The following is a 23,898-nucleotide window of genomic DNA, read 5'->3' as shown; positions in this document are numbered from 1 at the left end:
GTGGGGCCCTCTAGGTCCTCAAGTGTGGCCCTTTGACTGAATCCAAACTTCACAGAACAAATCCCCTTAATAAAAGGATTTGTTCTGTAAAACTTGGACTCAATCAAAAGGCTGAATCCAAGGACCTAGAAGGTCACATGTGGCCTTGAGTTCCCCACCCCTGCTCTAAGGCAACCCAGCCTCTTCCTACTGACTTGCCCTGCTTTCAGTCAGGGTTATTATTTTTAAGCATTTGCCTTGGTCGGGAGCTTCGTAGCAACTTGAACTCTGAATATCATAGACCATTCCCAAAAATGAAGGGTGCATATGTTCTTGTAAAATGTGAAACTGAGAGAGGGAGAGGGTGAGGGGAGAGGGAGAAAAGGGAGGAAAATGGGAGAGGGAGGACAGAGAGCTGGAGAAAGAAGTCAACTACAGAGAAGACAAGTGACAGGAAAACGAATACTTCCAAATGGTACAAATAGAGGGCATAGCTATCCTCAGGCGAAGTCACTTCATATGATTAAATTCATATTCTTGAGTAATTAAAAAATCACCCAAACTCACTTGATACAGTTCCCTGGTCCCTTCAGCATTTCAGGTCAAGAATACACATGCAGGTTAATGATTACCTGGGGTTGCTAAGATTCCTGTTCCTTTTACCACGTCTCAGAAAAGATCTTATATTTTTTGACCAAGATATCCTATATGTCAACATTTTCCAAAGCACGTCCTATGGAATTCTGGCATTTCACAGGATCAGAAGAGGGCTGCTGACATGAGCAATTTCTCATGCTAGCTCCAGTGGCCAATTAGAAAGCCAACCTCAGGACTGTGCAATGATCCCTTTGGCAGAGGAAGGGGAGAAGATAACACGGGCTGTCGAGTCCTGAATACTTTAAGGTCCTCAGAGTGTTTTTCTCACAACAATCCTGTTAGGTGGGCAGTGCAAAGATTATCATCCCCATTTGGGGCTCAGGAAGAGGAAGTTCCTGGCCGAGGGTCACACAGCTGGTAAACTGCAGAGCCAAGAGTCAAACTTAGGTTTCTTGGCCCCAAGTTCAGGTCTCTTTCCACTCTGTCAAGCCCACGTTGACAATACAAGCTGTCTTACTCAGGAACTCTAACCAATGCAATGAACAACTACAATTCCAGGGGACCAATGATGAAATGCGTTACCCATCACCTTCCAGAGAGAGGTGAGGGACTCAGGGTACAGAAGGAGACATATAAAGGGTGTCCCAAACTCGGACACAGTCAATGTAGGAATCTGTTTTGCTTAAATATACACATTTGCTTATTTAAATTAAATTTTACTTTTCCAATTAACAATAATTTATGTTCTCTCCCTCCCTCATCCCCTAACCCATTGAGGAAGGAAAAACAAAACCTTTGTGACAAATATAAACTATGTATATTAGTTATAAAGGTTTTGTTTTTCTTTTTCAGTGATGGGGAGGTTGGTGGAAGAGAAAATAAATACTTGTTCATTGAAAAATAAAATAAATTTAAAATAGTAAAGGTAGTTTGGAAAAGTAGGCTTTTGAAGACAATAGCAATTTCAATTAATGATAGTATTATATATATATACACATAAACATACATATATGTATGTATGTCTAGATTACTACACACAAACACACACACACACACATACCCACACATATTTTTAAGAGGATCTAAGAAACTCCCAGGCAGCTAGGTGGCATGGTAGATAGAGCACTGGGCTTGGAATCAGGATGACTCATCCACATGAATTCAAATTCAGTCTCAGATACTTACTAGTTGTGTGACACTGGTCAAGTCACTTCACCCTGTTTGCCTCAGTTTCCTCACCTGTAAAATGAGCTTGAGAAGGAAATGGCAAACCATTCCAATATCCTTGCCAAGAAAACCCCAAATGGGGTCACAGAGAATTGGACACAACTGAAATGTCTCAACAACAACAAAGAAACTCCCAGTGGCCAAACTTCCTCTCCCAATGCAGATCTGGACCTTCAAATCTTAAAGGGTTGCCCCAACTACTGGGAAGTTGGATGGATTGCCCAGGATCACCACGCTGGGATGTAGCCATCGGTGCTTCGAGGCCAGACTCGCACTTCCTGACTCTCAGGCCAGCTCTCTATCCACCATACCAAGATGCTTCTCAGCAATAACAATAATTAATATTTCTGTAGCATTTTAAGGTTTTGCATATATTTAGCTCATTTGACCTTCACAATGACCCTGGGAGGTAAAGGACGTTTTAATCCCCTTTTGAGGAAACTAAGACTGAGAGGTCCCCATGATCGCACAGCTATTAAGCTTCAGGGGTTAGAACTCTGATTTTCCCTTACGCCAGGACCAGTACCTTTTTTAACCACTGTCATGAGGTAGAGGACCAAAGAAAAATGTCTACGCAGCCTTCTAAAAATGCTGTCTCTTCCCCCCTCCCCCCACCCCAGCCCATCTCTGGAACCAGTAGATGTAAGGAGAGTGATCTTCATCTTAACGCATGCTGCTAGCTAGAGGAACTGCTCAAACCCTGCAGAGTTCAGTTTCAGACAATTTGATAAAACATGACTCTCAATCTGAGAAAAAAATCATTCTTCGCAAACAGCTGAAATACCAATTAGACAAGAAGCAATTCCTTTGAGCAGAACTCAGGGAAACCTCATTAATTCAAACCACAAGGGTCTGGGGGAACCAGAGTCTGCATTAAATCCCCTTCTTTGAAGGGTCCATTTTATGACAGCAGACACAGAGTGCTAGAGCTGGAAGGGGCCTTATCCATTATCCAGTCCACATGCTTCATTTTATTTGGGAGGGGAACTGAGGCTGGGAGACGGGAAGGCAGATATCCTTGGCCCACTCCCTTTTTTGGCTTCCTTTTGTGCATAGTCTTCCCCCATTCAATTGTAAACTCTTTGAGGGAAGGGACTATATTTTTCTGATTTGTATCCTCAGAAGCCTGGCACAACGTAGGCTAATAATAAAAGCCTATCGCATTGTATTTTTAGGTTAAATAGCCAAGTAGCAGAATCAGGATTTGAATGCAGGTCTTCTAAAGGTGACAAATCAGGTACTCTTTTCATTATTTTAGAATAGGAAGAATTAGGACTTGGCAGGAGAATAGCATCAGACTCTAATGGTCACTACAATGAATGGTGTTGTTGCTGTTCAGTGGTATCCAACTCTCCATGACCCCATTTGGGTTTTCTTGGCAGAGATACTAGAGTGGTTTGCCATTTCCTTCTCCAGCTCATTTTACAGATGAGGAAACTGAGGCAAACAGGGTGAAGTGACTTGCCCACGGTCACACAGCAAGTAAACATCTGCGGCCAGATTTGAACACACAGATGAGCTCTATCCATTGTACCACCTCAACTAGACAAAAATAGCATTAGCCTCTAACCCTCAGGACAATGAATAAAGTGATAATAAAAGTGGTGGGACTGCATGGAAACAACGTCTGGGCATCCAAATCTATACTTTCTGCGGTAGGTACAAGCCTGACAGGAACTTTTAAAAATTGATTTATTATTATGCTAATCAAAGTGACTCAATTTAGATGGAGAAATGTCATACCCTTTGATAGCTCTCCCCCATGTCATTGTTAAGTCTTGCTTTACAGGCTTCTTCAACAAGGGATATTTCACTGTTAAGACTAAGTGAGGACCCAGAGTTGAGGTAACAGCAAAGGTAACAGTTTGCTTCATTAAACAGAGCAATGATCACTTTCAGCCCATCTTTGTAGAATCATTTCCCTGAGACCATCCAACCCCTCTCTAACCACTCCCTTTAAGAATTCTACTTTCCAGTTGGTTAGTACCACCCCAACTTCCATTTACTCAAGGAACCTGACTTTTTCCTTCTCTTATGTGGATTGTTACCCTAATTTTGTTCTTTTAGAGACATGGGGAAGGAAGCAGTTACTCTTCAGTGTCTTGATCAAGGGGCCCTAGCTCTGGTCTAGCTACCTCTATATTCACTTAAAGCAGGGGTGGGGAATCTACGGACTCGAGGTCACATTTGTTCCTCTAGTCTTCAAGTGTGGCCCTTTGACTGAATCCAGACTTCACAGAACAAATCCTTCCTGTGGCCTCGAGACCACGTGTGGCCCTCTAGGTCTTCAAGTGTGGCCCTTTGACTGAATCCACACTTCACAGACCAATTAAGTTTTGATTCAGTCAAAAGGCCACACTTGAGGTCCTAGAGGGCCACATGTGGCCTTGAGGCTGCAGGTTCCGCACCCCTGACTTGGAGGGAAGCATCTTTCCTGGGCTGGCAGAGATGGGTGAGCAGGAAGTTGTTTCAGAAGTGATAGTTAAAGAAAGATTAATAAGCATTTCTCTTTCATATTAGCCCAAAGGCTTTAGACTAGCATCATTTAAAAAAGCATTCTTGATATTTGTAAAAGGTGAAGCGGGGATGTGTCTGCTTCCACATGATTCTTCCTTGACCTGTTGATAAACCTATTTATTCTTCTTAAGAAACTCTTTAAAAAGCATGTTTTTATTTTAAAAGGACTTATTGATAGTTTTTATTTTCACGTCAGCCAATTCTAAAAAGACCGCACTTCTGCCTGCCACCCTCCAGACTGAACCTACCCTTGTATCAAAGAAAAAAAAACCCAGACAGTGCCTGTGTCTCACAACATATGCAACATTCTGCCCTAGGAGTCTGTTTCTCTGCTGAGAGGAGGGAGGCAAGTTTCATTATCTATTCTCTGAGACCACTGTTGTTGTTGTTATGAATTTTTGTTATTCTGAACTTGCCAAGCACCAACAAAAATAAACATTTCCATATGCAAAAAAGAACAGAAAAAGCACTGTAAATGAAACCCTGATTCTCATTACATACAGCTTGTTTTTGTTTTTAAGTACGTACTAAATTCAACACATTACTTCCAAAAGCTGTCTCACTTGTCTGTATTCCCTCTAAACCTCCTTCTGCTCTTTTCTGTTCATTTTAAAAAAAGCTTCTTCCTTCCTTTCTTCCTTCTTTCCCCTCCCTCTCCCATGAAATTTTAAAAAATCCTTTTTTGTAACAAGTTATCAGAGTCACACAAACAGATCCATATATTGGACATTTCCAAAAACATATGCCTCAATCTGCACCTCTAGTTCATCATTTCTCTGACAAGAGGTGGGAAGGATGTATGATTCATCCCTCGGTCCTCTAGAGTTGTGGTCAGTCACTGTGATCAGTTACTTTTCATTACAATGTTGTAGTCATTGCATAGCTTTTTCCTAACTTTACTCTACATCACTTTATACAAGTCTTTGCAGGCTTCTCTAAATCTGTCCTTTTGGCATTTTTTGTTGTACAGTAACATTCCATTACCACATGCCATAATTTGCCCAGCCATTCCACAATTGGTAGGTACTCCCTTAGTTTCCAGTTCTTTATTGCAACAAAAAGTGTTACTATGGATATTTCAGCATTTAGTACAGTGTCTGGCACACAGTAGGTACTCAACAAATATTTACTGATCAATTCATATTTTTGTACTATGGGTTCTTTCCCTCTTTCTTCTATCCTGTTGGGGTATATGTCTAGTAAAGTTATTGCTGGGTCAAAGGGTATGCACAGTTTAATAACTGTTTGGGTATAATTCCAAATTGTTTTCCAGAATAGCTACACCAATTCACAACTCCACCAACTGTGTATTAGTGAGCCTATACTCCCACATCCTCTCTAACAATAATCACTTTCTGTTTTTTTGTCATCTTTTCAAATCTGGTGGGTGTTAGATGGAACCTCATGGTTGTTTCAATTTGCCTCTTATTACTAGTAATTTCAAGGACTTTTTCAAGTGGTTGTTGATAGCTTGGATTTCCTTCTTTAAAAACTTCCTGTTCGTGTATTTTGACCAATAGTATTCTCTAATGGAGAATAAATATCTTTTTTGATATATCTGAATCAGTTTCCTCTAACTCTTAGATATCAGGCCTTTATCAGAGAAACTTGACACAAATATTTTTTTCCTCGTTAACAGTTTCCCTTCTGATTTTGGCTGTATTGATTTTGTTTTTGCAAAAGCTTTTCAATTAATCAAAATTCTCCATTTCATCTCCTATAATTCTTTCAACTCCTTGTTTGGCCAAGAAGTCTTCCCCTATCTATTGTTGTGAAAGAGGTCTCCTTCCATTCTCCTCTATTTTGTTTGTGACTTTTTATATCTACGTTTTGAAACCATTTGGAGCTTATTATTGTACGCAGTGTAAACTATTGGTCTAAAATTAATTTCTGCCCGAATGCTTTCAAGTGTTACCAGAAATATCGCCCCCCCCAAATAGTGAGTCTTTACCCCAGGAGTTAGGGTGTTTGGGTTTACAGAAAACTACTTTACTAGCTTCATTTACTTCTGGAGCACACATTCTTCATCTATCCTTCCTCTTGATATTTTGTTCCACCAAATAAATTTTGTCCTTTTTCTCTAGCTCTATAAAGTAAACCATTGGCAATGTGATTGGTACAGAACTGAGTAAAAAAATTTGGCAGTGTAATAATTTTTTTATTATATTGGGACAGCCCAACTATGAGAAATCAATACCTCTCCAATTACTGAGCTCTTTTTGTTTTGTTTTTGTCTTTTCATTTTGTATTTGTGTTCACATAATTCTAGCAGGTGTCTTAGTAGGTGGGTCCCAAGATACTTTATATATTCTGTTGTTGTTCTAAATGGAATTTCTTTCTATTTCATCGTTCTGGGGTTTGTTAGCAATATATAGAAAGATTCGTGATTTCTCTGTTGATTTTATACTCTGCTACTTTGCCGAAGCTATTTTTTCAATTAATTTTAGTTGAATGTCTAGGGTTTTCTAAATAGATCATATCATATGCAAGAAGTGATCGTTTTGTTTCCTCTTTGCCTATGTTTATTCCCTTAATTTCTTTTTCTTTTCTTAATGCTCTATGTAGTATTCAGAGTATTGTATCAAATAATAGCAAGGACATGGAAAAAAAAGATCTAATCATTAAAGTCCTTGGCACTAATTTTGTTTATACAAACACTTTTCTATTTCACATAAGAAAAATATTCTACTACACCTTTTGTAATTGCCTCTATTCCTTTTTTCTTGGTTAAAAATTCATCCACTCAAGAAAGAAAAAAGAATTCATCCATTCTCCATAGTTGTGAAAGGTTTATGATTTCCTTCTTGTCTAATTTTTTATGGTATGATCTTTACTACTCAGGTGATGCATCCATTATTAAGTAGGATAGTAGAGAGAGCATTGGAATTGGAGTCGGGAAAACTTGAGTTCAAATCTTGCCTCCGACACTACTTGTGTCACACTGGACAAGTCGCATAAACTCTGTTTGCCTCAGTTTCCTCATCTGTAAAATGGGGGTTAAAACAAAACCTACCTTACAGGGTTGTTGAGAGGATCAAATGAGGTAATATTTGTAAAGCACTTTGTAAATCTTAAAGTGTCATGTAAATGTTTGCTATCGTTATTATTAATAGATTGATAGAATTCTAAACTTCCACAAGACTGAACTGAAACCAGCAAGAGACAAAACAGTTATTAGACTGGCACAGTCCAACAATGAGCACTGAATATTTCTCCAGCCATTTAAGTTGTTCTTTGTTTTTTTTTATAGGGATCATTTTTTTTTGTTTTTGGTCAGGGCAATTGGGGTTAAGTGACTTGCCCAAGGTCGCACTGCTAGTTCATGTGTCAAGTGTCTGAGGCTGAATTTGAACTCAGGTCCTCCTGACTCCAGGGTCGGTGCTCTACTCACTGCGCCACCTAGCTGCCCCTTAAGGATCATTTCGTAAATTGATCCATATAAGTAACTGAATGTGCTTAAATACACTGGTTCCCACATATTTTAACTCTTTTGCAGGTATTTTGACCCCCTCCTTTATGCTATTGGCTCCTGGTTGTTATATAGAAACGCTGCTAGTTTTTATGAGTTTATTTTGTAGTTTGCAACTTTGCTAAAGCTATTGCCTCAATTTGTTAACAGATTAAGTAGGGTTATGATTGAGCTCCTATTAGTGGTACGAGATGGAGGCCAGCAGCCCCACATTTGCCTCTGTCTCCTCCTAATGACACTCCTGGGCCCCAATGCACATCAGTGCCACTGCCTCCTGTACCTCCTGTTGCTAGAGAACATCAACCTACCAGTTTACAAGAAATAAATTTACTATTTTTAATGGAGCCTAGAAGACCCTGGCTTTGACCTTACCTTCAGGACTGTCGATGACTCCAGTCTAACCCTTATTTATCTTCTCTCCTTTTATGGAAAATTTGGGGGGGTAATATCAATGTGGAGATCATTAACATCTTTATTGATGGAGGTGGCAGCATCCTGGTAGACACGAGCTCAGACATTGGCTTGCTGCAGGAATTGAGCAACGGGTGTGGGATTGAGTTTGAGGAAGAGAAAACAGCTGCCATTTACCATCAAACTATTACATCTTGGATCTTGGAGAGAATATACTTTGTAGCAGATATTAAACATTTGCTTAAAGCCCCATCATCAAAGGAAGAGCCTCCCTAAATCTCATGCTGTTCTGAGGTGAGGGGATGGTTGGCAACCCTGATAGCCCACTGATGCTGGATATTCTGATGAGATCCTTCACTTCATGTTCCTTTTTCCAAGATAAACTCATTAAATAGCACCCCCATATAGTGAAAAAGCACCCCGCTCATCACAGCACTCCAGGCATGGAATAATAATCTTGGGTCATCTTCCTCCTTGGATTTCTGTAACTCAGTAGTGCAAAAAGCCACAGCTGGATCCCAGAGGTACTCTCAAAATGGCAACTACAAGTTAGCTGTCGTATTGTCTCACTGACTGTTCAAAGAAGAGGGTGTGCTTTGTGTTAGGGCTGTGTCTCAGCATCAGATGATGGAGAAGTCTCCACCCGATGCTGATGCTAGGTCCGCTTTGATGGAGACAACAATTTTGATGGAGTTGGTTTGGACTGAACACTTTGTCGGGACATTTCTGAAGAAAAGGGTGGCAAATATAGTGTTCAGTTCAAGCTGTCAGATGTTCCCAGTGCATTTCAGTTCAAAGTGAATTCCAATTGAGTAGGCTATAGTTCCTTGTAGTTCTCAACACCAGTGTCTGTGCACATGCCCTCCAGCATACGTCTTGGGAAAGTTCCTTCCTCAGCCTTCCCCTAGTCTGCAAGGATTTCCTCTGTAACACCAGGGTTCTTCAACTTGAATAGTCTTTTTTTTAAAATAAAGGAGAAAGAAGAATCTGACTGAAAAGGTAGAAGGTCCTAGGACTCTTTGTGGTTTGGAAATATTTAAGAAACTTTTTTGTTTTTATATTTTAAAGCCTCTGGACAAAAATTATTAGGGATTTTATTCATATTATTCCCCAGAACTCTCCAAGTCAACCATCATGTCATTCTCTTTGGTTATCTTATGTCTCATTTTTTTCTTTTTTCCTTCTTTTTTTTGAATGAATATTTATTTGAATTTCTCCTGGCCACAGGATTTAGCATCTTAGTAAGACAAATCAAGTTGCAAAGTCCTTAATAAAAATCTATAAAATTTACCAAAAAATAAACTATGTTTTGTATTTTATAGCAAAATATGAATCTATTTTTTTAAGTGCCATTTACAGAGGGCTACTAGTTGGCACTGCAGTGGACAGAGTGCAGAGCCTGAAGTTGGGAAGACTCTTCTTGAGTTCAAATCTGGTCTCAGATACTTACTAGCTGTGTGACCCTGGCCAAGTCACTTCACCCTGTTTGCCTCAGTTTCCTCATCTGTAAAATGAGCTGGAGAAGGAATTGGCAAACCATCCCAATATCTCTGCCAAAAAAAACCCAAAATGGGGTCATGAAGAGTTGGACACAACTGAAAGACTGAACAACAAAGCCATATATAAAATATGTATATTATATATATATGATGTATATACATAGATCTATACGTGCAGATACATATGTGTATGTATATATTTATAGATAAATATATATTATGTATGTATGTATGTACGTATGCTGCCTCTTACTAGTTTAGTGACCCTGTCAAAAAGAAAAATAAAATTAACTTGTTGTTAATAAAGCCATGTTGAGATCATTTCTTTTTTTAGATGTTTACTTACCATCTTGTTAATAACATGGTCTATAATTCTGCCAGGAATTCATGCCAAAGTCACTAGCCTACAGTTTGTAGACTTCATTCCCTTCCCTTTTATGAAAATCAGGACATCTGTCCTTCTTCAGTCCTTTGGTATCTCTCCCATTTTATACAATCTTTCAAAGATCACTAATGATGCTTCAGCAACCAAATCTGCTCAGTGTTTCTGCACCCTGGGATTAGCTCATTAGATACTGGTGGCCTGAACTTTTCAAGGCCAGCTAGCTGCTGTCTTATCCCCTTGATTGTTCCCAGCCCAAATGACTATGTTATTAGAGAGACTGGACCAAGATGAGACAACGCATCTTACCCACAGCAGAAAGAGGCACTGAGGACCAACACTGGCAGATGTAGTAAGATCCCCAACCAAAGGAGGATGCAGCTTCAAGGATCATGACTCCTTGGACCAAAGAGGAATTCTGGCTATGGATTCAAGAAAGAACTTCTACTAGCCAGGAGCTGTGAGTTTTGGACACAATGTGTTCTCTACAGTCAGAACTTACACTCCCATGGAACTGTGTAGACTACTAGACTTTTTGGGGGAGATGTTTTCTACCAATTGTTCTTACTACATGACCTTATTAAATACCCTTTTCTAAAAGCTAAGTGAAGTCTGGTTGACTGATATTAATGTGAATCATACTGGTGGCAGATAATGAGTGAATACCAGCGACTCAGCTCCTCAGGGTTACCCTCTAGAACTCTGAGGAGAACAGTATTTAAACCACTCCCTGGGAATCCCAACCTGCAATTTCAAGGACAGGTTAAGGAAGTGACTTTGGACAGGGAGCTACACAAACAGAACTTTAAAACAAATTTTAAAAAACCTAAACAAATCCCTCTGTGCTGCCTTTACTTTCCCTCACCAGTCTCATCTTATTCTGAGCTTTGGCCTACATGGAGCCCTAGTCATCACAAAATGTTAAAGGCTTCCAGCACATTGGACAGATCCTCTAACAAAGTGCTTACTGAAAGATGGAACTATAGAGAAATCATTTATTTAAGTACCTCCTGTGTGCCAATGGCGCTAAGCACTGAGGTTACAAATCAAAGAGAGCAAGATAGTCTCTACCCTCGAAGAACAGGGGAAGACAATACATGAAGGGGAGCTGGAATGGGGAGGCCAAGTAAGCATATGAAGGCACAGTATGAAAATGGCCAGAAAGTACCATAGAAGACACTTGTCATGAAGAATCTTGATTATTTCTGGGTAAGATAAAGCAGAAAGCTTCACATATCTCAACAGGGCAACCCAGAGGTACAGTCCATGTTTGGGAGTGGGATAAGGGGAGGATAAACAGTGATGATGGCCAGAATGTAGATCATATGGTAAGAAGATGATCATGGAATGGCATGGAGGTATGGTTACAGTCAAAATAACATGAAACCTCAAGTATATGAGCCAGGCTACCCAGGAAATGGAGTTTAAAGTTGTGTTTGGGGGATGGGCAAATGAAGATAACATGGACAAGAATTGAACAGGATGAAACGTGTTAAGGAACTGCAATTTGCCTCAGTGGAGGACCTTGCCTCATATTTCACTGAAAAAAATCAAGACCATAGTGGTAGAGCTCTCCCTTCTCATATCACTCATAAGTCTTCTGCACCCCAAGTTCACAGGAAGAGGTGGCCCTTTTCCTTGCTAAGGCACAAGTGATCCCCGTCCATCCCATATTCTCCAGTAGACTAGGCTTTTTATTACCCCTACTGTATCACTAATCTTTAGCGGCTCCCCGGGGAAGAGCTGCCTCCCCACTGCCTACAAACATGCTCATGTCTCCCGTATCTTCAGAAACTCTCACTTGGTCCATCCGTCCTCGTTGGCTATTGTCTTATCTCTCTCTTCCCTTCTGTGACCTTCTTGAGAAGGCCTCTGTTTCCTTTCCTTTCTTCTCATCCTCCTAACTCTTTGCAATCTGGTTTCTGTCATCGGTCAACCAAAATTACTAGCAGCAAAGTTATTAATGATGCCTTAATCGCCTAATGTAATGGCTTTTTAACAATCCTCATCCTTCTTTACTTGTGTTCAGCCTTTAGCACTGTCCATCACCCTCTTTTCCTTGATACTAACTTCTCTCTAGGTTTTTGTGACTCTACTCTCTCCTCTTTCTTTACTTGTCTGACCACTCCTCCATTTTCTTTGCTGGATCTTTGTCCAGGTCATATCTACCAACTGTGGGTGTCCTCAAAGCTCTGTCCTGGGCTATCTTCTCTCCTTTCTCTATACCAGGGGTAGGGAACCTGTGGCCTCAAGGCCACATGTGGCCTTCTAGGCCCTCAAGTGTGGCCCTTTGACTGAATCCAAACTTCACAGAACAAATCCCCTTAATAGCAGGATTTGTTCTGTAAAATTTGGACTCAAAAGGCCTCACCCAAGGACCTTGAAGGTCACATGTGGCCTCGAGGCTGCAGATTCCCCACCCCTGATCTATACTATTTCACTGGGAGAGCTTGTTAACTCCCATGGATTCAATGATTATTTCTATGCTGATAATTCCCAGATATACTTACTTATTCAACCATAACTTTTCTCTTCGCCTCTAGCCTCACATTTCTCACATCTTAGAAATCTCAAAGTGGATATCCTGTAAAACCTGAAATGCAACATATTGAAAACTGAACTCATTATCTTTCTCCCCAAACCCTCCCCTTTTTCCTTTCTTTCCTATCACCACTCATCTTCCCAGTCACCCAGATTTCCAACCTAGGCATCATTCACCTCCCCCATGTACCCAATATTTAATCAGTCACCAAGTTCTGTTGATTCTAACTTCGTTAACATCTCTTGGATCTCTTCTCTCATTGTGTGGAAGATTTCCCCACTATTGTATCTCCTACATGGCCCTCTTCTTTACTCTGATGCTACCATCAGCCTGGTGCAGGCCCTCATACCTTGACTACTACAATAGCCTGTTGGTTGGTCTCCCTGCCTTGTGTCTTTTCCAACTCCAATTTATCTTCCACATAGTTATCAAATTGATTTTCCTAAAGCACAGGTCTGACCACATCATCCTTGGCACACAATAAACTCCAGTGGCTCCCTATCACTGCCAGAATCAAACAGAAAATCTTCTCAGTGTCCTTTAAAGCCCTTCATAACTCATCCCCTTCCAACTTTTCTGGTCTTCTTCCACCTTCCGCTCCACCACACGCTCTGTAATTCCTTCATATTCCACCTACAAGAGATTCTGTCTGTTTGCCATTCCTGGAACTCTTTCACTCCTCACCTCTGCCTCTTGCCTTCCCTGGCTCCCTTCAGGTCCCAGCTAAAATCCCATCATCTGCAAGAAGCCTTTCTCAGTCTTCCTTAATAACAGTGCCTTCCCTCTGAGATTATCTCCAACTTACCCTGCATATGTCTTGCTTGTACATACTTGTTTGCATGCTGTCTCCCTCATTAGATTGTAAGCTCCTTGAGAAAAGGAACTGTCTTTAAACTTTCTTTGTATTCTTAGCACAGTGCCTGGCACATAGTAGTTAGGTGACTGGCTGACTGACTGTGGGGAGCATCTAGACTGATCAGTGATTTATTAAAGGACATAATTACTACCATCTAGACTGTTCTGCCTCTGTTTTGTCATTCTACATCATTTCACATCAAACTTTCCAGATTTCTTTGCTTATCCACTGACAGTTCCATTATTCTACTTTATCTCAGTTTGTTGACTATATTTTTCCCCACTCTGTCTATAATTTTTCAACACCCACTCTCTCATCAATCTCTTGCAATGTGGCTTCCTTCCCTGCTACTCAACTGAAACTGCTCTCACTTAAAGGTCAGTGGCCCCTAGTCACCAAATCCTAGTATGGCCTCCTTTCCCTTATTCTTCTGCCAAACATCATTTGAAATCCAACTTGTTATCTCCTACACAAAACTTTCCCTGATTTTACTTGCTGGTAACAACTTTTTTACACAGAACCTCATATCACACTTTCTTGCATACCCACCTAATGCATTTATCCATGTGGTATATTAAAGGGACCTCGGTTTACATCCCCTGGTTAGACTGTAAACTCCATGAGAGCAAGGACTCTAGCTATGAACACAATAGGTGCTTAATAAATGTTTGTCAACTATTCCTAAAGGGGTATAAGAGGGGTATAAAAGCTTTTGGTCTGGCTACAGCTTTTGATCCAGACAATACTAGGTCTGTATACCAAAGAGATCATAAAAATGGGAAAAGGACCCACATGTACAAAAATGTTTATAGCAGGTCTTTTTGTGGTGGCCAAGAACTGAAAATTGAGGGGATGCCCATCAATTGGGAAATGGCTGAACAAGTTGTGGTATATGAATGTAATGGAATACTACTGTGCTATAAGAAATGATGAGCAGGCAGATTTCAGAAAAACCTGGAAAGACTTACATGAAATGATGCTGAGAGAAGTGAACAGAATCAGAAGAACACTGTACACAGTAAGAGCCACACTGTGCAATGACTAACTTTGATAGACTCACCTCTTCTTAGCAATGTAAGGATCTAAGACAACTCCAAAAGATTCATAATAGAAAAATGCTATCCAAATCCAGAAAAAGAACTCTGGAGTCTAAATGCAGATCATAGCATACTATTTGCTCTCTCTTTTTTTGTTTCTTCTTTCTCATGGCTCCTCTCATTGGTTCTAATTCTTCTTTACATCATGACTAATGTGAAAATATATTTAATATCAATGTATATGTAGAGCCTATATCAGACTGTATGCCATCTTGGGGTTGGTGGAGTGGTGGAGGGGGAGAAATTTTGTAACTTGAAATCTTATGGAAGTGAATGTTGAAAACTAAAAATAAATAAATAAATGCTTGGCAAATTGAATTGCTGAATTATGCCTATTCCCTGTCCTCATTATTTAGGGGAATATATGCACATACATGTTTGTTCATCCATTCTCCAACTAGTGGGCATTAAGTTTGTTTCCAGTTTTGAGCAAATAATACAGCTCCACATTTCTTTGTCCAAATAGGTTTTCTTTTTCTCTTTTTGGAATTACTTTCTTAGAGTATATTCCCAATAGACAAATTACAGAGTAAAGTGGTTTGGATAGTTTTATGACTCTTGTTTTGTGCTGTCCAAACGCTGTCTGGAAAGACTGCACCAGTTTGCAATTACATCAGCATTCTATAAATATACCTGTTTCCCCAAAGCACCACTAAAACTAAGTTTTTTTTAAAATTTATTTTCTTTAGTTATTAATGAGGTTGATTTTTTTTAGTGTTTATTAATAATTCTGATTCCCTTTTTGTAAACTGCTTGTATCCTTTGACCATGTAGCCAATAAAATAATACATGTAAAGAACTTTGCAAAATTGAAAGTGTTATATAAATGCTAGCTACAGTTATGATTATCACTGGGCATTGATCCCTTAAAGATATATTTTCAGTTCCTGAACATTCTGAATGTCAGGCTTTTGTCTAGTATATTTGCCATGAAAAAAATGTTTTTATCTGTTACTTTTCTTTTTTAATGGAAATAATGCTTTTTATCTTACATAATTCCAATTATAATTAGATCCATTCATCAAAGGTACTTTTGGAAGATATTTGTTTTGTATGGAAGTCATAGATGTAGAAGGTAAATTAGAATCATCCAGTTTGACTTGCTCGTTTGACAGATGACGAAACTGAGGTTTAGAAAGGAAAGCTAAAGTGACTTGCTTGGGAGGGAGGGTGGCAGGGATAATTAGGAGTATGATATATTTATAAGCGGTTTGGATATAGGCTGTAGTGTGATTTTTAAACTCCTGTCACAAATCTGTCATGTAATCCACTGTGAAATGTATGTGTTCAGTCATTTTCAGTCATGTCTGATTCTTCGTGACCCCATTTGGGGTTTTCTTGGCAAAGTACTGGAGTGGTTTGCCAATTCCTTCTCCAGCTCATTTTACAGATGAGGAAATTGAGGCAAACAGGGCGAAGTGACTAGCCACACAGCTACTGAGTTTCTGAGGCTGGATTAGAACTCAGGCCTGGGGAATCTATGCACTGCAGTGCCACCTTACTACCTCACTGTGAAGTGTATATGTATCATGTAGCAATAATTATATCATATTTACACAGCAATTTATAGTTCGCACACTGCTTTAAGATTCATATAATCAAATATCTAGAAAGAGAAGGGAACCTAAAAGTTATCTAGTCAAACCCTATCATTTTACACATGAGAAAACTGAGGCTCAGATAAGGTTAAATGACTTGCCTAGAGTTATAAGGCAGTAATAGCAGTAGCATCTGAACACAGGTCCTCTGATGCCCAAGTTACCAGTATTTCCACTGTACCATACTACTTATCATCTTATTGGATTCTCATAATTCTGTGAAGTAAACAGGGCAGTTATTATTATTTCTGTCCTTTAAAAAGGATGCTAAATGCCAGAAAAGGCAATTCTTCCAATGTTCTGTGGTCAAAAGTGATAGAAAAAGGATTAAGAAATCAGGTCTTCTGACTACTGGTCCACTGCTTTTAATTTTGACTTAAATATTATTTTACTGCAGCCATCTAGCACATGCCTTCTGTTAAACTCGCTAGTACCATTAAACCAGTTTAAAACACGATTGAGAAATATGTAACAACACAATGCAGCATAGCTAAAGTTAATATATGGTTTTCTAAGTCAAGATCCCACAGGGATCAGTTTCTAGTTGAGTTTGAAACCATAGTAATTTCCCAATAAACCACCCTACCAAGCCCTCCCTTGTAACAAAGGAAAAAGGTTAAGAAAAGCCAATTAGAAAGAGAAGTTTGTCTGACTATGTACAGCAGTCCCCCCATGTAGTTTTCCACCTTCCTCCTGCTGAAGGAAAAGGTGTTTCATCATCTATTGAACCCAGATCTTCAAATTTCTTGCTAAGGGATTTTTCCATCACACCCCAGAGCCTGATCTTTGGTGTTCTCAGGTCTTAGGGAAGCAAGTTCTTGTTACATTATCAGGACATCTATTTCCTAAGGCTCCCTAAATCTGAATGGAATTCATCACCTAAGGCATCTTTGGATCAGTGATGTCAAAGTCAAAGAGAAACTGGGCCACTAAACCTTATATCAGGATCTCTGTGGGCAAAGACTGACTTAAACAAAAACTATAAATGACTATTATCTAGGTTCTGTTATACTTTTATTTCTTTTGTGAAATATTCTCCAATTACATTTTAATCAGATCTGCTTTAGATGATTTACTGATACTTAAAAACCTCAAATGGAGACAAACTTTCACTTTCACCCTTCCAGCCCCCCCAAAAAAACCCTTTACTTCCCATTTTGTTTCCCATACTTTGTTGGATCTGTTATTTCTTTGCTATGGGTGATTCCTCTATCAATAAAGATCACAAGCCTTTCCTTCCAATTCTGTGTGATAATTTGATTCTAATGAATGTAAAATAACCAGTGGCACCAACTTCACCCCAGAATAGATTCTTGGATTTCATGGTCTAGTTTACCTGGTTTAATGAAGGATTATATTTAATTAAAAATTTGGAAGTGGGGCTTTAAAATTTTGTGGTAAATCCGTGACCTCTATGAGTCTACCTCCTATTCAGACTATACAATTGTGGCTCTCTACTGCAAGGAGAGAAGAAAGGACAGAGAAGACTCAGAGCTCAGATCTCTAGGCAACGAGAGAGAATGCGTAGGTCAGGAGAACTAAAAGCCAATTGCTCAGCGTGCTTAATAGGGGAGGCATTAAGAATGAAATTAACAAGCTTCTATAAGTAAAATTCTAAAAAGGCTGAGGGCTGAGCACAAAAAAGATAAATAAGCAAATGCCAAGAACGGGAGGCACCTGGCACTTAGGTAGCTGACCCTAGAGGGAGAAGCAACTGCCTATGATTAATAACTATAACTAATATATATATATATACATATACATATATATATATATATATTCTAAGAATCGCTTTTTCCTTTCTGTGAACCTTATTTCTACAAAACCACTCCACTGGAGTGAGGGCTATACATGTGAGGGGAAGGTAATAAATGATGCTGCAGTCGCAAAAACAAACAAACAAGGTTAGAAATAAAATGAGTACCCACTGATTAGTGAAAGGGCTGAACAAATTGTGGCAAGTGGATGAAATGAACTGTCCATATAAAAAGAAATGACCCATGTGAGGCTTTCAGAGGAATATGGAAAGACTTCCATGAAATGATGCAGAGTAGAAAAAAAAAGCGGAGCCAAGAGATAAACATGTACAATGACTGCCATAATGTAAAGGACAATAACATGAAAAAGAATCATAATGAGCGATCTTAGTCCTGGGGAACTGATTAGGAAACAGATTTTCTCCCTCTGCTCAGTAGAGAGGTAGAAATGATGGATGGAGGATGAGGTAAACATTGTAAGATGAGGCTGCTGTCAGTTTGCTTTCCTTAAATGTCTTAGATATTATAAGGAAGGGTTCAGTTCAGGGGAGAACTGTAAAAACAAAAGGTAACGATCAAACCATATTTTTCAAAAAGAATTATGTAGTAGAAAAAAGCATGGGATTTAGTAGAGGGTGGGGAAGGTAGGGAAGGAAGAAGGAGGCCAGAGCTCACTCCAAAATGGTGTAGATTTTTACCCCATGCAGGAGGCTTGGGAGGGCATTTTTGGTTTTGTTTCGTCAATAATCTCCTTTAGTCATAAGCTCAATAGTAGCACCACTGATCTGGGTATATAATCTACTTTGGAATTTTTCTTATATAAATCCAGATTTTGAACCAAAACAGTTGGATCCATTCATAGTTCCTACCAGCAGTGACTTAGTATAGCTATTGCCCCTTACCACATCTGACACTGAATTTTTCCATCTTTTATCATCTTTGTCAATTTGATGGATGTGAGGTGCATTTATCGAATCATTATAAATTTTCAGCATTCTTTAAGACAGTTGCTGACAGTTTTTTTTAATCATAGAATTTTGGAGTTAGACCTTAGCGGCCATGGAATACTACCCATAATGGAAAGAGAGTCCTCACTGTAACAGTTGCCATCTGGCCTCTGATTGAGGAATTCCAAAGAGGGGAACCTAGTACCTGTAAGGCAGCCCATCCAACTTTGGGGCAATTCTGATCGTTAGGAAGCTTTTTCACTGATACCAAACCTACATCTGTCTCTTTGCAATTTCTACACATGGCTCCTGGTTCTGCCCACTGAAGCCAACCAAAACAAGCCTATTCCCCTTTCCACAGGACAAATGTTCAAATAGCTGAAGACAGCAATTTTTTTTCCAGGCTGAACATATATGTATATACTTATGTAAATATACACACATTTACATGCATATGTACATATACAGAAATATCTACATATTACTTTATATTCCCAGAACCTAGCATGGTGTCTCAAAATTTTAAGGTTTTTAAATATCTGATTAATGAATTGATAAAAAAGAAAGAAAACTGCTTTGTGTTGTATTGATATGTCCTGGGTTTTTCTTGATAGATTAACTCCCAGATATTTAATGCATTTTATTATCTTAAATAGCACTTCTCTTTCTAGCTCTTTTTCCAGGTTTTTGGTGTTTACATACAAAAATGCCAATGATTTCTGTGTATTTCTTTTGGATCTGCTACTATATGCCAAAGCTACTGACTATCTCAATTAATTTTTGTGGTCTCTGCAGGGTTCCACAAGTAAGCAACGAGAAATAATTATCTGCAAATAAAGATAAATTGATTCATTCTCTTTTCAACACTCTTCCCTTTAATTTATTTTCTAATATAAGTTCCTTGCTAGCAAAGACTATTTCATACTTGCCTTTGTATCCCCAGCATCTGGAATAGCATCTGGCACATAGTAGTCACTTAAGAAATGATTGTTGAATATTGAATTAGTTTATTTTCTTGTCTTATTATTATAACTATCAATTTTGGTGCTATGTCAAATAATAGTGGTGACAGTAGGTATCCTTGTTTCATTCCTTATTGAGAAATCTTCTAGTGTTTCTCTGTTATAAATAATTCTACCCCATTTCAATAACTTTAATCACATTAAGGAAAACTTTTATTTCTATATTTTTGTGTGCTTTTAACAAAAATGAGTGCCACATTTTATTAAAGGCCTTTCTATATCTATTGCTATAATCATGTGCTTTTGTGGGGTTCGTTACTATTTTCCTAATGCCAAATCATCCTTGCATGGTATAAATCCAACTTGGTCATAATGAATACGTTTTTGGATACATTAGCACAATCTGTTAGGTTTTTATTTAATATTTTTACGTAGATACTCGTTAGTGTTTGGTCTATGATTCTTGTTCTTTGCTTTATCCCTCACTGGTTGAGAATCAGAATGTTTGTCTCATTAAAAGAGCTTGGCAAAATACCTTCTTTCTCTATTTTTGAAAACAGGATGTAGCATAAGGATTATTTATTCTTTAAATGTTTGACAGCATGAGCTGTCTGTACAGTCAAACCACTCACTTACTAGAACAAATTTTAAAATCAATATCAAATTAGAAAAAAAGAATAAAGATGAGAAGATATTGCACACAGTTGAAACTACGCCAGTCTCACCCACTTAAACAAGCTGTTGATGGCCAAAACTTGAGAAATAGATAAAAGAACAGAATATTAGCATTTCCTAAGGAAATCTGACTGAGGTAAATTAATCTCCACAACAAAGAGACAAAAGAGCCTATAAAGTGCCTTAGTCAGAAAACACTTGATCTCCTTGCCAAGCAGAAAGCTGGGACAGTCAAAGGAAACACCAATTTCCAGTATAGACTCATTTGGAAGATCTCACAGAAGAGGATAGTGGATAGACTTGTATACTATACAAGTAGTAAATCATCATAAAACATCAAAAATTGGTGGAGGGGAAAACAAATTTGCAGAAACCTTGATGAGAGAACAAAGTCATTCCAGAGATCTTTAAGGAGGAAACTGGAAAAACACTCATAGATCATATGAAAAGTGTAAAAACTCTGTTAGAAACTTCTAACAAACATTTTTCACCATCATTTTCACTTGACCTATCACATTTAGGTGGTGCAGTAAATAGAGTGCTGGGCCTAGAGTCAGGGAGACATGAGTTCAAATCCAGCTGCAGATACTGTGTGACCCTGGGCAAGTCACTTTACCTCTATTTGGTGCAGTTTCTTCAAATGTAAAATGTGGACAATAACAGCACCTACCTCCCAGGGTCGTTATGAGGATCAAATGAGATGGTGATTATCAAGCACTTAGCAAAGTGCCTGGCACATGGTAAATGCTACATAAATTTTAATTTTTTAAATTTTTTTAGGGAGGAAGGCAGGGCAATTGGGGTTGCCCAATTGCCCAAGGTCACACAGCTAGTAAGCATGTCAAGTGTCTGAGGCCAGATTTGAACTCAGGTCCTCCTGACTCCAGGGCCAGTGCTCTACTCACTACGCCTCTAGCTACCCCTGCTCCCTAAATTTTAGCTTTTTAATATCATAGCCCTCTATGATGCTACAAGAGGAAATAAAAATGACACTTTTAAGGTCTGTATTGGAAACAGTTCAATTTTGAAGACCCTGAGGGATTCATTTTCAAGCAATCTGAAAGAGGAAAAGATACCAAGGTGATAACTGAAAAAATATGAATAACTACTGAGCCTTATGGCTACTCTACCATCTCTACAAATTATGAGAATAATCTTTATACATAGCCAGGACATCCTTGACAAAGATATGAGATGAGAACAGAAGATCTGCATAAATACTGTTCTACAACGGAACACAACTTTTCACTCATCCAAAAGAACATAAGGTGCAGAAAATATAGGAAGCCACTGAGCTTACTGGTGTATTTGGTATTTTTTAATGTAAAAACAAGGCATTGACTCAATAAAGCCAAACACTATCTTAGAGGCTCTATGCCAACAAGGTGTCTCCCATGTATGTGTCAAAATTTGCCAAGATTCCTTGATCTCACAACAGAGAGATTTGTTCAACCTTCTGATTATTAATATAAAGCAAAGATTAAATAGGGAGAGGTATGCTGGCCAAATGTATTTACCATTATTTTGAAAAAGTCCAGGGCTGAGTCCAAATGGAAAAAAAGAATTCCCTATTGATGCTTGGGGTCTTTCAGATGTTCCTTTTTGGAGACTGCATTTCAGAACACTGCAGAGCTTCCCAAATGAGGTCCATGATCACCGAGAAGAGTAGTAGATGGAGTTCCCACATACATCCTTGATTGAGTGCGCCATTTTGTTTTGGGGGTGCTCAATCATAATACAGCTTCCCTACTTACTTTCTGCAGTTGAATAGATATTTGCTATGGCCCTATACCCCATGAAACCATGTTTTCAACTCTGACTTTTTAAAAATTCAGCTGAAGCATAATAGATTTGAAAAGATTTTATTCTACTCTGTTTCTTTTATTCTGTATGTCTATGAATCCTGATGCTCTAAATGTATTTCTTGTAAGGCACAAACAATTTGAGTTTGTTTTCTAATCTATACTGCAACTGATAAATTCAACCCATATTCGGTCTACAGAATTCACCTGATCTACTGCTCTAGCAGCCTGTCACAAAAGAAGTACAACACATATTTAGAAACTGCTTAATGTTCCCAGCACTGCTCTAAGTGCTGAGGACATAAAGCCAAAACAGTCCTTGTTCTCAAAGACCTTCCACTTTCCTAGGGGGATACCATAAGTGCACATAATAAATATTAAAGTATATTCAAAGTAATAAAAAGTAAGTTCAAGTGTAAGAAATTAACCACTGGATAGAGGCAGGGTGGGACGGAGGGCACAGAAAATATCTCATGGAGAAGGTGTGTCTTGAAGGAAGTTTCAGAATCTCTGAGGCAGAGGCAAAGAAGGGACAGATTATAGGCCAAGGCATAGAAGCAGGAGAAATGAACATTGTGTATAGAGAACAGCTAATGGGGCAATTGAACCACACTGGAGAACATATGAAGACGGGTATTACAAACTAAGTCAGGATAGATCTACAGTAGATTATAAAAGGCCTTAAGTGCAAGGCTGAGGATTTGTTATTTTTTCCTAGAAGCAATAGAGCAGGGTCACTGAAGATTTTTGAGTATTGCAGGATGAAGGGAGGACTAGGAACCAATTTCCTCACTACTCATTCTCCCCCATTTTTTATGACTGAGGCTCCATAGCCATCACTCTACTGTAAAATTTCTCCTTAATGTCACCAATAACCAACTAAATACCATATTTTCTATGACCTACCATTCCCTCCCCCCTTCTTGAAGAGTGCGCACCAGCTTTTGAGTAGGGGAGGTGGTGATATTTTGTACCATCTGTTATTATTTCATATTAGTAAATAAATACTTTTGCTAAAATGCTCATTGAATCAACAACCATATGAAAAAAAATGCTCCAAATAAAATAAAAGAAATAAATGCAAACTAAAACAACTTTGAGGTTTCACCTCACAGGCTCAGACTGGCAAAGATGACAAAAAAGGGAGAATGAAAGTGGCTGGAGACACTGCAGGAAGAGAGACACCCTGATAGAGCTGTGAATTGATCTGACCATTCTGGGCATCAATTTGGAACTCTGCCTCAAAAGTAATTTAACTGTGTGCACACCCGTTGACCTACCAATATCACTCCTCAGTAGGCTCTCAGATCGAGCTGTGAAAGCAGAAAGACATAATAGACAGAAGCTCAGACCAGTCATTCCCCCCTCTCCTCAGAGGTGAGTAGAGTATAACTCTAACAAAGTCCAAAGTAAAGAAGGAGGCTGGGAAAATATGCAAACAATAACAACAAAAAGCTGACCATAAAAGGAGACTATGGTGACTCGGTAACTCAAGACACAAGCTCAGAAGAAGATAATCACTTGAAAACACATACAAGTAAAAACCTCAAAGAAAAATGAAGACAGGAATAAGCCCAACAA

General features: G+C 38.8%; 1 protein-coding gene and 1 pseudogene across 3 annotated transcripts in view; one reads left to right on the top strand and one right to left on the bottom strand.

Moving 5' to 3' along the window:
* GPC3 (glypican 3) overlaps positions 1-23,898 on the bottom strand; it is a 705,431-nt gene that overhangs the window by 238,959 nt on the left and 442,574 nt on the right. The window lies entirely within an intron of this gene.
* Positions 7,953-9,108, top strand: LOC118832670 (annotated as a pseudogene).

This window comes from Trichosurus vulpecula, chromosome X (genome assembly GCF_011100635.1).
Source record: "Trichosurus vulpecula isolate mTriVul1 chromosome X, mTriVul1.pri, whole genome shotgun sequence".
Lineage (NCBI taxonomy): Eukaryota > Metazoa > Chordata > Mammalia > Diprotodontia > Phalangeridae > Trichosurus > Trichosurus vulpecula.
The sequence above is the reverse complement of the archived record's forward strand: the minus strand, read 5'-3'. Positions and strand labels throughout refer to the sequence as shown.